We start from the raw sequence: 13452 nt of genomic DNA, 5'->3' as shown, positions 1-13452 counted from the left end.
CAGAGTTTCATCTTTTTATGCTTAACTCAGTGGAGGGGTGAACTAGTGGTCTGTTAACAGTCATGGAGCAACTTTGGTTCATTAGAAATGTAATTTCAGGATCATGGGCTTAAAAATTACTTGAAACAGCAACAAGAAATAAGTAGTTAATTTCAGTGATTTCTTGTGAACAAGCAGTTAGTTCTGTACGTATATTAGGGGCTTGAGGTGGTTTTAAATGTTATTTTGTTTTTTTCACAGTAATCATAAATGTGATCAGCACACTAACCAGAAACAGAAAGCTTTTACTTTGTCAGTTTTTCAGAATGCAGCAATTTAAGACATCCATTTTGGTCTTGCTTTCCAACTTAGGAATAACTTCTGAAGGTCTCCTAGCATGAAAGTAGATGTAAGCTGTTTGTGCCATTTACTCCAGAAGACTTGATTCCTTAGTAACTGTTTAAGGTGGCTTCTGGCTACTTCATTGACAGCTCAAGAAATAAAATGGGTAACATGAAAATTGTTCAGCAGAATTAAGGAAACACCTGATGGATTTGCTTACGTACAGGATCTTATAAAATTTAACCAAGCAGAAAAACCAGTCTTTTCCCTGTGCAACACAGGAACACCTTTTTCATTTAAAGTTCATCTCAAACTTGACAAAATCAGTTGTATTACATGGGCATTGTTGCTCTAGCATTTTATTTAGATACTTCATCATGGGTATTTGAAATGCCCTTAGATTTTATAGTTTATTTTAAATAAGTCATTGCTATAAAGACATGCAGTGTATCACCCTTAAAGTTCATCGTGATGCTAATTGAGTCCAAACCTGAAAGCTCTCAAATTGTAAATCTGAAAGGGTGGTGTGACTGAAGAGATTTATTAAATGAGTTCACCTGTGATTTGGCTCTTAACCATGAGTTTGTTAAGAACACAGAAGGAAATGTAATAATGACTGCACAAATCCATGGATGCCACTTAAACCAAATAAAATTAATTACTTGGTTGGGAGCAGTGAGCAATCTGTGTTTCACTGTGGCCTAAAATAGACCTGAGTCTCTAGGAGCAGAGGTTGGATTCCATACCAGTTGGAACAATTTGCTGAAGAAATGCTGACTTTGAGCTGAGGTTAAGATGATGTGTGTCCTCAACAGAAATTTTTGGCATGTCTTGTGTCAAGATCAGTGTGGTCATCAGGTTTAGGAAAGTAATATTCCTGTCTATATTTAACTTCGGTGTAACTGTGTAGAAGAATACTATACCCAGCTCCAATAGTCAGTTTCCACTAATGCTGGTAAATTGGACAGAAAAGAGTCATGACAGCAAGAAAAGCATTAAAAAGAAGTTATGATAAGAGAGTCTCAAGCAGAATCTACTTAGTTTAGTAAAAGGAGAGCTAGGCTTAAGAACCACCTTTGGAGCAAAAATTTGATAAAGTCAAGTTCTGTTCCATGTAGCAGAGAACGACCCAGCACTTGCTCAACTTTTAAGCAGAAGTTGGACACGTTACAAGAGAGAAAGGCACCTAACAGAATGGAAAGGGTTTCTCTGATCCGGATGGGTTAGATGATTTCCTGAATAGATGTGATATGATGTGATTTGATATGATGTGATATGATGGGATGTGATATGATGTGGTGTGATAGAGAACTCAGGTGAATCAGATCCATGATATGCAAGTAGTTTATCTAAACAATCATAGCAGTCCCTGTTTGGCTGCCCCAGGAACAACTTGTATGCTATCGAAAGTATGAACAGTATTTCACAGGTCTGAGTGCTAGAGGTTGTGAACTTATTTTGGAGCTGCAGCAGTGTTATCAGTGCACAGAACTAAATAGGCTACTGGATATGTTCAGCCCTGTTATTTCTGTCTCTAGAGAATTGCAAATGGACTACTAATGCACACCCTGGCTTGACTCATGGCCATTAGGATAGGGCTCATTAGTTTTAAATTTCATTATACAATATGTGTTGTAATGGTTTGGGCAATATATACTTTCATTATGAAAATGAGGTGAACATACACAGCTGGAAAGTGCCAATGCAAATGTCAGCTGTACTGAATGTAGCTAACTCGTTTTCCTAAGCTTCTAAAAGATAGAGATCTTCTAAAGCTTATTAGATGCCTTGGGACCTTTTCTTTCCATTTGTTTACCTGGCATTTTTTTTCTGCTTTCATGTACAAGTTGCAATCCAATGACCATTTTCAAGTCATTTTTGGCTCCTAAAATCCTTCTAACACTAGCTGAAAAATCCGATGTTTCCTTTTATAGATAACCTTGACGTTTGATACACCAACCAAAGATGCTCCATAAAGCTGAGAGAAGATCAAATGTGCCCATAGTGTTCTCTCTGCAACACATTTTGAGAAAAATGTACTTTCTATACATTTTAGGTTGATTCACTAAATTGCATCTAAATATGGTAGGCATTTAGTGGACTTTTTTACTAAGTACATGTGGCAATCAGGTTCTCTTTAAAATGCTAATAAATGCATCCCATCTAATGAAACTATTGCTCCCTGCATAATTAATTAGCATGGTGTACAGATGAGGATGGCAAAGTCATATTCAGAGCTGCTTTTGTTCAGAATGGTTGATAAAAGAATGCTATTCAGTTCTGAAGAGTAACACATGAATAGCTCATTTTTGTAAAAACAGTATTTTGCAAGTAAAAAATTAGTTAAAATTACCTTGAAACGTTGTTATGTACAGCTTTTAACCACAAGATGGCATTCCTAACAGTTTTCTAGACATGAAAGAATTTCTTGCAGTTTTTGAAGGGCTCTAAATGAAAAAATGTCGTAAGCATTTGTAATGGTATATGAGCTTGTTTTAATTTTTATAAAATGTAACTATCAGAAATTTAAGTAAGAAACCATAATGTTAATTACATTAATACTCATTGCTATGTGGAGTACCCAGAAATATGGGATGCTTCTATGTCAGTGAAACACTGCATTAATTGATGGCATTATATGCTGCTGAAGACTTTTCAACTCCAAATCTTGAATCAATTTTTCTTTAATATAGGAATCTGAAGTTTAAAAGCTCAGTTCTTTCATATTTAAATCAAGAGCACAAATAATACCATGGTCTTATTTATAAAACCCAAGTGTATGGGGTTTTGAATATGATGCATCATGTGGAGCTTGTAGTGAATTTTGAAACAAAGAAGATAAGATAACACTATTTGCAGGAAAAGGACAATATAAATAATATGTCTTGTGCAGAAGAGGATTTTCAAAGCTTAATGCTAAAAAATGAGCCAGCAACACTTTTTCAAATGACTGTCAGCCAGGTAGATAACTGGGCCCTGCTTTCTTTTAGGCTTTATACCTTTTTCAATTTCTTGTAACCTTTGCATGCTAAAATCAAATACCTTGTTGCTCTTTTTACTTAAATGCAAACAGGAAGGGAGCATAATGCAACCTACTAAACCAATACATGTCCAACAGATTTTATGTAACAGAGACATACATATTATAGTTGTGTGGGGTTTTTTTCCCCATGGTTAAGGTACTGATCTTGTTAATTTGCTTATTTTGTTGACTCTCTAAGATCAGAGCTGAGCTAAGTAATAATTAAAAAAAAAAATCATAGTAAGTTTGTCTAATGTTAAGTTGTTAATTTTTTTTCAAGTCAACATAAAGGATTATGACTGACTTCTCTTCTCTTCTCTTCTCTTCTCTTCTCTTCTCTTTTTTTTTTTTTTTAATAGTTTTCTGGTAGTGAAATTTTCTGACATCTAACACATGTGTACACTTCCTACTAATCCTTCTGCTCCTTGTGACACCCTCTGCTGCTGCCTTAGCCCCCTTATTTTGATTCCTGTCATAAAGCACAGCTGAGAGGACAAACTAGGGGTTTCATTAACCAGCTTCATCTCCTTTTTCCTCACATTCTGTTATAAGTCTTTGATCTCTCAAAGTTGGTTATGCAAAACAGAATGTGAATTTTTGTTTGTTGAAAACAATTGACAGTCAAAAAATCGCTTTCTGATTGCTCAGGTTGTTGGAATGTGCCTGCTGGTTCAATCTGACACAAAGGACTGCAGAGGCAAACCTTCTGAGTTAATGGTATCTTGTGTTGACTGCCAGTAAAATCTGAGAGCCTGAACATCTCTCACTTGTTGTGGAAGAAAAGTAAATGATTTTTTGCTGTTACTTTCAGGTTGAGCTACACACTGAATTTTCTTTGTAGTAGTTAGATATAACACTGGGTGAGTAGATGGGGACTAGATTACACTGAGAAGAGCAAGAAGCCTGTCCCATGGAGGAGGTTAAAAAAATGAAAAACAAATGTACTGAGGAAAGAAATAGTGTCTGCTCTCAAGTGCTGGTGGCTGGCCTCTGGGAGAGCTTATCCTGAAGCATAGTGTGTATGTAGGAATATACAGAGCTAACCAAGTGAAACGGATTAGTCAAGGCAATAAGCAGAGTTCAGCATCCTCAAAAATGCCTTAATGAATAGAGTGCAATAGACACCACCAGTGGAAATCAGTGGTCTTAGCCATTGCTGGTGTTGCTTCTGGGACATCTCATGGAGTAGAATCAAATGTTTATGTACTCCAACTCCCAGAAATGGGGGGAATAAATGACACTGATCTTTTCCTTTTGTCTGAATGTTCCTCAGTTTCATGACAGCCACCAGAAGTTCATATAACCAAGCCCTTGCAGGTAACACTGTCAGAAAAAATGGCCACAGTGACTGCTGACAAGTAATAGTACTGATACTCCCTGACGGATCTGCAAATTGCTTTGCTAGTACAAAGCACATCGGGGGCTAATTTGATGCGGTTTATTATTTGCAAGAGGTGGATTATAAATGTTTTGAATTGCATCTTATGTAACTGCTGCTGGATAAGCATTGCTATGAGTAAGTGTGAACTGGGAAAGGAAAATGGGGTACTGGGAACAGTAACCACAAGTATTAACACTTCCCGTATGTAACAAACTTCTGCCTAAGGCAAGCAAGCACAATTACCGACAGAAGCTGTGTTTGTTCATGCAAGTGATTTTATTGTTCCAAATGATTTATTACTCTGGATTATGTTTTTGATGAGAGAATTTTCTGGAATAACTGTACTCCAAAGGAAATAGGTTGTTTACCTTGATTAGATGGCCAGGTTTGCCTGTTTAAAAGAAGTGAGGTTTATAAAGCACTTCCCTGAGGCTTTTTAAATAGGTGGGATACAAAGGTTCATTATGCTACATGGAGATTTACTTCCCCGGGTTAGTGATGCTATCTCTTTCACTCTCTCTCTTTCAATTCCTCAGTCTCAGAAATACAAAAAGACACATTTTAGAAAATTATCAAATACTTTAATATGCTTCCAAATTGTATTTTACTTTATCTGTGATCAAAGCAATATACTCAATTCTCTGAATTTATACTGGATGCTGATACACTGATGATTACTGAAAACAGAAAACCAGTCCTGGATTCCTTACAAAACCCCCAAAATATGTTCCATTTCTAAACCGTTAAAATTAGCTTTTAGTTCTGGATTCCAGGAGGTGTGCACAACCTCAATTGCCAACATTTCTGTTCCTTGTGCTCCTGGGTCACTGGTGTTAGAGCTCTTACTTTCTAGTTCATTTATGTTATTGTGAAAAGATACAGATGTAAGTACAGGTCCCTTCCTTCTCAAAGGTGTCTGAGTACAAACCAGATGCAATTATCTGCTCTTAGTTTTGCCTGACGCTAGAATTACTTCACTACAACCAGATCAGACCTAACACACAGTCAGTGCCTTTTCAAAATGCAGAGTGACAAAGCTGAGTTGGAAGATACTGAGTGTAAAGTGAACTTCCCAGCATGGTATAGAGCTGGCATAAAAGCTAGAGAAAAACTGCTCCACAAGCTACTAAGATCTCTATACTACCCAGCATCACAAATTGCTACTCATTTCCACAAGGCATGGCTGGCAGTGGGAAAATAAAGAGTAAAAACTAATGGGGTTTCTTTGTTCTTTGTTTTGTTTTGTTTTTTTTAAATCTATAAGAAAAAAAACATTGCCTCCTGTGAGCACTTAGCGTGTTGTGCTAAGCCTACGGGGTGAAGAGTGGGTCTCTCACCTCCCACGGTGATGGCTGTTCAGTGAGTTCAAGAGCAGCAGAAGCATCATCTTCTTTACTGATGAGGTTTTGTTCCTTGTATTAATTGCATGATCTGCTTCAGAAATCAAATTACATATAAATGGAACAGCTTAAAAGTAATTGTGCAGCTGAGAAGCTGATGAGTTACTGTGCCTTATGGCTACTGAGGCTGTGTGGGTAAGGATCAAAAAGGCAATAATTGGTCACTATAACTTCCAGTGTCCCTTAACTCTCCCCTAATGTGTTTCCTGTCACCTTAATTTAAGATTTTTTTTATCAACTCGTGAAAGCAAGTTTATTATGTGATTGCTTCCAATTTCCCAATAAACAGTTACCCAGTCATGTGTCCCTAAATTCTGTATGCAGTGTTTCCTTTGCCTTCCTTTTTGACAGCTGCAAGAGACATCAGTAGTCATGATCTGATTTCTAGATCTATTTTTACAGAAGAAATAAGCCACATAACACTAACATTTGTAGCATAATTGAGACCACCTTAGTAATTTTCTTTTGGTTTGCAAAGCAGATATCTGTGTATTGCACTCAAATTCTTCACCATCACCCATTAATATACAGTCATTTTAGCATAACTATACTTTAATTTTTTTATCCATTTTACAGGAGAATTTTAAATCAGTCTTTATAGAGTAAATTTAACTATATTACAGCTCAAGATACCAGAATTATAAAATTAAAAGACAATAAAAATAAATTTTGTCATAATATTTTGTAGGTAATGTAACTAAGTTCATTTCAGTCTGATGTTTGGAGTGCACATCAAGACTTTCCCTTTTGAAATGTCACTTAAGATCTGAGAACTGTGTTGTCACTAGCTCTACTTCTGATTGCTATTAGAGAGCAGGATTTTGCAGATTACCACCAATTCTGAATATAAGGAGAAGTGTATGTATGCAACAGTTTCCAGTGGAGAGGAAACCTGTAAGATATTATTTTGTTATTGAAACTTGACCTAAGAGGAGAAGAGCTGTATATGCATGAGTGTGCTGGTATTTGAGAAGCTGATATCTTTATCAGAAAGCTTGCAAACATTAATTTTTGCAACATTGCTTTTTGTTCAAATTGATTAGAGGATGTTTTATTCTTTTCCTGCCCTTCTGCTCCCAGATTCATAAGAGAATGACAGAAAAAGTGAAGAGCTATTTTAAAAATCAGGTATCAATATGGAAAAATTTAAAAGAAAGGAGGGCAACAGAAGGAAAAATCAGATCCAGTGAATAGTCAGAAGCTTGACACAATTCTGTCAAATGTCTGTGAATTAATGCCCAAGATTGAAATTCTGACCCCTTATGCAATTAATTTAAGCATGGTCATGACTATAACAGACTGCCTCTAGCCGTAAAGTCTTGCTTAAAAATTGGAGCTGTGGTTTTCCTGAGAAATGTGTGTAAATTCCTGTTGCAGAGAGGCTAGATACTTTCTCTGGCAACAGTTATGAGATAAAGGAAGAAGAAAGCTGGGAAATTTTAGACCTCAAAACCTGTGTTTAGCATGGGGTAAGCATCTATACTTTAGCAGTCTGTTTAATTGAAGTTGTGTGACTTCTTCCTGATGATGAAGGTTCCTGAGGCATCTTGTTCAGTTTACTGTATGTTTTGACAGACAGAAAATGTGAGAGAATTTACATATATGCACATGTGTATACAAACTACACACATATAGGCGATATATGTATTTCAGTTTATTGTGTGCACAGAATATCACACTCAGAGGATCATTGTGCAAGTCATGACTGATGCATCTCAGATTGTGTTAAAAAGAGATATGCATCCCTATGGGTACCAGTCTGCTGTATCAGTCCAGGTGGGATCTGGCCTGTGCAGGTGTCTATCCTGTACAGGGTATGTGAGATGTTGCTGAGGGACTACATGACCTTCCTGAGCTGTGCAGTCAGGCTCAGGAACACAGTGTGGCTTGTGGCCCAGGACTCAGGTTGGCCTTGGCTCTTGGCTCTTTTTGTGCAGCATCGTTGCCTGACCTTCACTGTCACTAAGAAAGCTGTCACTGAGCTGTGAGAGTGTGTAAATTGAAACTGTGTAAGATAAGAAGAGCAAAACCAGGCAGAACTGAAAGTGCTGTGTCTTAGGCATTGGGGACAAAATACTGATATGGAATATAAAACCTGAGGGAGAAAGCAAAGACTTAGAAGATGGCATCTTTGCAGCTATATGGACATGTACAGATTTATTGGGGTATTTTAACATGACTGAGATATATTTCTCATGAAATATAAAGTCTGCAACACGGATAAAAAGCAACAGAAACCACCTCATGTGCTTCTCTCTTCTTTCTTCTCCTCCCTTTTTCTTTTCCACATTTGTTCTGCAGTATTCCTCATTTCCTCTTGTCTAATCCCTCCTGACCTGACCAATGCTTCTCCAGTCAGCCCTTGGTCAAAAGTACCTCTTGATACCTTTTACTGCTTTGCTCTTGCTTCACCTAGCAAAATCACTTGAGTTATATAACCCTCAAGGCCCACTTGGCATTTGGCACTGTGATCTCACTGCTCTTGACCCCACTGTCCATGACAGCAGCGTGGTGGCCCTGGAGCACTGCCATCACTAGCCAGCCCTCTGGCCACCCGTGCAGCCATCCAGCTTTGTATCAGGCCTGGAGGAGCAACAACAACATTCCCAGGACTAAGGACAAAAGAGACACTATGCTACTACTTACACAACTGCCTAAATTAAAGTAAGTGTTTTCTTAACACGGGAGTCACTGGGCTGCAGGGTGGGTCTCCCCTTGCAGCCACAGCCAAAGCCAGAGGCTGTCTCCAGGAGCACCTTAAGTTTCATATGTGGCAGAAGGAGACTCACAGCTGCCTTTGGGTCCCTCTGATTAAATAAATGATCTAATTTTGGGAGTGTCCAGTAGCCTTTATTGGCTTGGTGCATGGATGTGTTATGCATATAAGTAGATGGCATTCAGATGTAGCAAAGTCTAGTTGTACCTGTGTTGGTATTCCCTTGGTTTGGATGTGGAAGAAATGTGTGTACCATCTGACACATGCTCTGCATCTCCCAAAACCTAACTGGAGATGTTGTGTCTCCCTGTCTCTGCATGTCTTTTGTAACAGGCTCATTACTGCCACTGTCCTATTTCTTGTTGTCAGTCTCTTCATCTCACTTCTCAAGCCAAGTGGTAAAGCAAATGGAAAAGGGAATACATGGATAATTTAAGCTGGACTTCAAATATGCATTGTTCCATCCATTTTAATTTTCTGGTTTTGTTTCTTTGTGGGTTTTGTTTAGTTTTTTGGGGAGGGTGGTTTTTTTTTGCGTGGTTGGTTTTGCTGTTTGTTTGTGTTGGGTTTGTTTTTTTTTTTTATGAAGACGCAAATACAAAATGGTTGGCATTTTAGCTGCCTCTGATATGTCTGTTCTGAGGTCCAGTTTTGAAACTGAATTTATCTCTGATTTAGCTTGGAGTACCCATTTTGGCACACAGTGAAAGTTACATTTGATTCACTAGTTTCAACCAGACCAATCAATACATTTTTATTACAGTATATAATGACATTGCTTGAACTTCAGCTGTGACTTCCAATGCGTGGACGCTGCTTGCTACCTGCCAACTGGTGTTGAAAGAAAAACCTTGAAGGTTGAAAATAGAAGCAATCAGGGAAATTAGAAGTATGAATTTGTACTTGAAGGGATTAAGAAATTCCTTCAGCATGTTCTTAACTCAAAATGGTTTGCTAAACAAGTGCTGGGAAACCATTCAAGAACCAGGGGCAGAAGATGGGAAGGTGATTGTGGTGTTAGGAAGGAAGTTCATAACTCATTAACGTAGTGGAATCTTTTGAAGATATTACAAATGCTATAAGGGGAGTGCAATAGCTTTTCAGAGCATTTGGCAAAATTTCAGATTTTCAGTTTCAAAGTTTCAGAATTTGAGCATTTCACAAATACTGCACTATGTGATAAGAGTAATAGAATAAGTGGAAAGTTGGTTCATAAGGTCGATAACTGAGCAAAAATCAGGAAACAAAAGGTAGTTGGGAAGAAATTAGGCAGTCATGTTGAAAGGCTGTTTATTAGAAAGCTGTGACCTCCATTTGGCCTTCAAATTTGTTCTCAGATGATTTTCCCTCTGTAGTGATACAACAAAAAACCCCATGAATGGTAACTGCGAAGTAGCAGTGAGAAAAGATAATCATGAGAGGTCTCCAAAGCTGCAAAGTGTGAACTAAATTTAGGTAAAGGATGGGAAAATATATCTTACAAACTAACCTGCAGACTTGATTAAATCACTCAGGAACCTGAAGAAGTGGGACTTCATAAAGAAGGCAGAGATGAAGGCACTCAGGAAGAAAAGCTTCCTGGTTGCACTGTGAGTTCCTGCTTTGTAGCAGCAGCTGCTGCCAAAGCTTCCCTAAGCAAGTCAGTCTATGTTTGGGGGATGCTGAAGCTACAAATGTTGCACAGCATAAAACAGCATTTACTTCTGGGCATTTCTGAACAGTCAAAAGGCACATTTTGGAGAGACACTTGCAGCAGTCTGGCAACTGGAAAACAAACTACTCTCTTCTGAAGCCCACTCTGTTATACCCCACCATCCTTACTTGCCTTGTCTGATCTTGGATTCTCTAAATTTCCAGCTGCATCTGGGTTTGGAAAACATACTGTGTAGCACAAGGGAGAGCAGGTGGTCCTGTGCAGCCCTGTTGCTTTTGGCTTTTGGAGGAGGGGCAGAGATTCTGGGGCATCTATGCAATTCATCATCAGTATTTTCAACTGACTTGGAGAAACTGCTAAACTGCTACACCTGCTGCCCTGCTTCAGATGGGCTTTGAAATGTATGCAGGATGAAGGATGTATGAGTTTTTCTTTTATGATATAAAAAAAAGGACTTTGTTCTGGTATCTGTGAAGTTAAGGCAGTTTCTTACAAGCAATGATAATTCAAGAACAGTTTCTGCCTTATAATTGATACAAAAATAAGTAGAGTATTTTTGGAAATGCTGGTTGCTTCTATTATTAATAAATAAATAAATAAAAAGCACTGCTAATTTTCAGTTTGCTGAGTCTTTTTAATACATAATTGCCAGAGAAAAACTTCAAGTTATCAGACAGAGGATGTCTTCTGAGACAAAATCAGCAGTCCCTACTATGGACTAACTATCAGAAATCTGCATCTTGCTCTTGGAAGGAGTCCAGCTACCTTTATGACACAAGAAGTCCAAACAATTTTCAGCTAGGAACCAGAATCCAGATTAATGATGCAAAATGCCCATTACTTTAGGCATCCTGTCCAAGTATATAGATAGAGGTATTAGAGGGAATAGAGATATTAGAGGGCTGGCAAGATGCCTAAACCCAAACTGCTGGTATTGGGTATGGTATGGGTGTCCTGCTGGGAAAAAAGGACCAAGGAAGAGTAGGTTGGAGGCTATGTTGGAAGATGCAACTGTGAATACACTTTCTGTGTTTGCCAAGCACCTTTGGAGAAGACTGGGAAGATTTGCTCCTGCTTTTCATCAAGACTTTCTCCTGTGTAGGAATTTGGAGTCATGCCTAGAGCGTGTGGGGCTGGGTTCTGCTTCCCAGCACTGCCAGTTCCAGCTGCCAACCTTGTCCTGGCCCCCTCTGCCCCCTCCTCTTGCTGTGGTACCTCAGCTGCCTGGCACCACTGTCCTTCCCTGCAAGGGCTGGTTCTACCTGCACTGCTGAGAACCCTGGAGCTAACGTGGGTATTTAGGGAAGACAGTAACAAATACCTTAACAGTTAATAGATAAGGAAATACTTTTGAATAAATACTGGGGATAAATGGCATTTAAAAACGGGATTCAAGAAGATGAACTTCTGTTGTCAGTAATAAAAATGGTAAATTATCCATTAGAAATACCATCTCTAGCTTCACTGAAGCTCATTTATTTAAGCAGGCTATGAATTACTCTTTTCTTGTCCACCAGCTGACCATCTGAGTGACTGTGCAACATCAGCATCTACACCTGTATAATGGGAGTAACAGTGCTATGCATCTTTGACAAAGACCCTGGAATTTCAGAATAAAGTCTTTATTTAAGTGCTGTATTTTACTTTATGACAGCACTGCAAACTGATTCATTTGAAGCGAATCACAAAGCTACCATAGAGCTCAGTGGGAACAAGACTGGATTATAGCAAAATGCAGACTGGAAATTAATTATTTATTTATTAACTTTTAAATATTTATCCATTACACTCCCTCTTAACCTTTTATTATTGTTTTATACAGACTAAATGCCAGCTACTTCAACAAGTGATTCCATATAAATTTGAACATGAGCAGAACATCATTCTTTCCAAAGCAATTAAAATTCTCATTCACTCTTCCCATCTCCCTCATGCTTGTCATGTGTAATGAAGCTGAAAGACAACAAGGGACATGGTCACTGGAGATACTTGTCAAGTCTGTGACTGAAGCTGCTCAAGTTCCCTATTAATATGTGAAAACTTGGGTAAAGAAATGCTACAGTTCCAAGGTCAAACATTCAGCTGCTAAGAAATAACCAAGTCATAACTTCCCAGGCAGCCTTAGCTCCGTTTTCCTATAGATAACCCTTATAACATCATCTATTTGATAACATAATCACAGATAATTTCCACCTGAAATTTCTGCCAAATACCTACTCTGAGCATACACATACTTATGTAGTTCTACAAGCTGGGTCATCATCTTCATGTCTTACATGTATTGTACTATAACCCAGCAGTGAAAGATTTGATCAAAACTCTTGATTTCCTAAAGTTTCAAAGGCCAAGTATATCTGGTGTGACAGCCCGGGGTGAGGATTGCCATGGGGGATCCACAATGGAGAGAGTGGAGCCACGTGTCTTGCCTGTTGTCTGTCATCCACATATCCCTTATATTTTGTAGGAACTAGAGTCACCTAAGTGATGGTCCAGTGCATCTCCAGCAATAGCACCTCACACTTTTGCTAATTAACTGCAAGCTCCTTCCCTGCTCAAAGAGCTCATCCTCACTAGCTGAGCAGTGAGGACTATTTTGCTTCAGAGACAGGAAAAATGCAGTGTGGTTTTAAACCCTATCACAGAGGAAGGGTTCAGAGCAGGTGGCCAAAAACATTAAGGAGAGGGTCAGATTTGGGTCTTGGCTGGTGTGAGACCAGGAGGTGTTGAAGCTGCACCTTGCAAGTCTCTGGGAACCAGAGCGGCTGAGAGGCTCCAGGAGGCTCCCTCTGCCTCTCGGCAGTAGCTAATTGGGCGCTGCGGAGGGAATAGGCTCCTGGTGAAAAGCAAAGCTCTGCACTGGTTGTTAACCAGGCAATTACTCACGTCTGCCTCTGGGACAGCAGCTTCATTCTTATTTGAGAAACTCGGGAGATGACTTGGCATTAAGCAGTCAGTCTT

This window comes from Calypte anna, chromosome 2 (genome assembly GCF_003957555.1).
Source record: "Calypte anna isolate BGI_N300 chromosome 2, bCalAnn1_v1.p, whole genome shotgun sequence".
NCBI classification, from domain to species: domain Eukaryota; kingdom Metazoa; phylum Chordata; class Aves; order Apodiformes; family Trochilidae; genus Calypte; species Calypte anna.
This window is presented reverse-complemented; position numbering follows the sequence as displayed.